This window comes from Engraulis encrasicolus, chromosome 14 (assembly GCF_034702125.1).
Source record: "Engraulis encrasicolus isolate BLACKSEA-1 chromosome 14, IST_EnEncr_1.0, whole genome shotgun sequence".
NCBI classification, from domain to species: domain Eukaryota; kingdom Metazoa; phylum Chordata; class Actinopteri; order Clupeiformes; family Engraulidae; genus Engraulis; species Engraulis encrasicolus.
In genome coordinates, this window is record NC_085870.1 from 7,349,414 (window position 1) to 7,351,913 (window position 2,500).

Sequence of the window (2,500 nt, forward strand, 5' to 3'; positions counted from 1 at the left end):
ATGTTCATTGGTCAATTTAACTTTTAATATCTCTCTAAAATAAAACATCACCACAAAAAATCACCACCCTGGTAAGTTGGAGAGCAAGGGGACCTACTAGTTGAGCGAAAAATGATCCCCCTGGAGTGGCATTTAAGGGAGATACAGGGTTTTATGTCTCTCATAGGAATGAATGGGATTTGGCCATTTTTTGGTCTTTTTGGGTCCAACCTTGGCTCCAACTTGGCTTCAACAATGAAATAGAATTTTGGCCTCCATTCTATTTACTCTCAATGGTCCCTCTTCATTGAAGTCCTAGACTGCCAGTACACAGAGTACAGAGTACTCGGGGACCAAATGCCTACACTCTAGAAGATGTGAAAGGTAATACTTTAGCCGTTTATTTCCAGAATTCATGCTGCCCATTCACAAATGTTACCTTTTTCATGACTACTTACCACCACCATCAAATTCTAAGTAGGCCTATTCCTAATGACTGGGTAAACTGCACTTTGAAACAGGGATCATCTCCATTCTCCGCCATTTTGAATGTTCAGAAACAAATGTGCAAAAAGTACTGTAATTTGGTCATAGCAGTAAATATTAGCTCATTGTTTAGTAAATATTCATACACTCAACACATCAAATGTGTGCCATAGACAGCAGCATAGTTTCAATGAGCAGCATCGTTGCGATACCTCCTCCGGCCACCATCCTGCACAGTGCACCTTGAAGTGTTGAACTAACTCTGAATTTGTGTACTGTAAGCAGTATGCAGAGACCCAGGGCTTTGCTCCTGCTAGCTTTGTAACTAGCACCTGCATGGGCTCCATTCTTCCTCATCCACTCTGACTGCCTCCCCCCCTCCCCCACCCCATCACCACCACCACCACCACCACGACCCCCACAGGAATCCACAGGTGAGGCAACGCTCGGCTCTGGAAGCAAAGGCGTCACGCTAATGGGGAGAGGATAATGATAGTTTCAGTCAGGTACTTATGGGGAAGCCTGATCTGTTTACCGTTACGTTGGGGTGATGGTGATGCAGAGGCGGCTAGGGAGGGAGGACAAAACACTCCACAATCCATTACGGAGGGGGGGCCCTGTTGAGAGCAGGGGGGGGGTGGGTGGGGGGGTAGCACGGCATGCATCCATTCATTCAGCTTTGATTAAGAACAACCAGGGTTGCTGACGCTAGCACAGGGGGGTTGTGTGGGGAAATAAAACGAGGAGATAGGGAGGAGGAGGAGGAGGAGAGAGGGAGAGGGAGAGGGAGGGAGGGAGGGATGCATAAGAGGGCGAGAGAGGGGTGGAAATTAACGAGTAGCCTCCAGCCTTCTGCTCCTATCAAACCATCCCTCATGCACACAGTGAAGACACTCAGCCACACACACATACGCACACAAACACACACATGTATGTACACACACGCGCGCATGCACACACAGCCACACAGCCACACACACACACACACGCAGGCAGGCAGGCACGCACACACACACACTAGATGCAATGTAGCAAAAACACACTGTGAACATAGTGTTGAGTCATTCCAGTAAACACACATATCATGCATGTAGACACATGCACTGTATAAAAAGAAAAAAGATTTCAAGACTGAGGGACCAAATACAATCTACAGTACAAGATGTAAAAGTGTTGAAATAGTGTTGAATTAACACCATATTTTTTACAGTGTGTGAGAACGCACTGACACACACACTGGAGTAAGTATTCAGGTCAATGCTGTATTGTACTGTACACACACCGCCTGATGTACAGACATGAAGAGCCACTGCCCCATCTCATGCACTATTGGCTACTCATGTGCTGCATGTGTTTTTGGTAGCTTTTTCTATCGGACGCACGCACGCACGCACGCACGCACGCACGCACGCACGCACGCACGCACGCACGCACGCACGCACGCACGCACGCACGCACACACACACACACACACACACACACACACACACACACACACACACACACACAATAAGGATGTAATCTACCTTTAATCTATTACATGCCCTCTAACACACACACACACACACACACACACACACACACACACACACACACACACACACACACACACACACACACACACACACACACACACACACACACACACACACACACACAATTAGGATGTAAATTACCTTTGATCTATTACATGCCCTCTAACACACACACACACACACCACACACACACACACACACACACACACACACACACACACACACACACACACACACACACACACACACACACACAAACAAACACTTGCACACACACACACACACACACACACACACACACACACACACACACACACACACACACACACACACACACACACACACACACACACACACACACAGACACACAGACACATACACAGTACACAGACACACACACACACAGGCACAGAGGTAAATCTGCATATATCAACAGCTGAACATGAACAAATAGTCTATGTGCATTAGCCAAATACAGTGCACGCACCACTGCTCAGGA

General features: G+C 47.3%; 1 protein-coding gene across 2 annotated transcripts in view; it reads right to left on the reverse strand.

Moving 5' to 3' along the window:
- arhgef10la (Rho guanine nucleotide exchange factor (GEF) 10-like a) overlaps positions 1–2,500 on the reverse strand; it is a 277,194-nt gene that overhangs the window by 197,423 nt on the left and 77,271 nt on the right. The window lies entirely within an intron of this gene.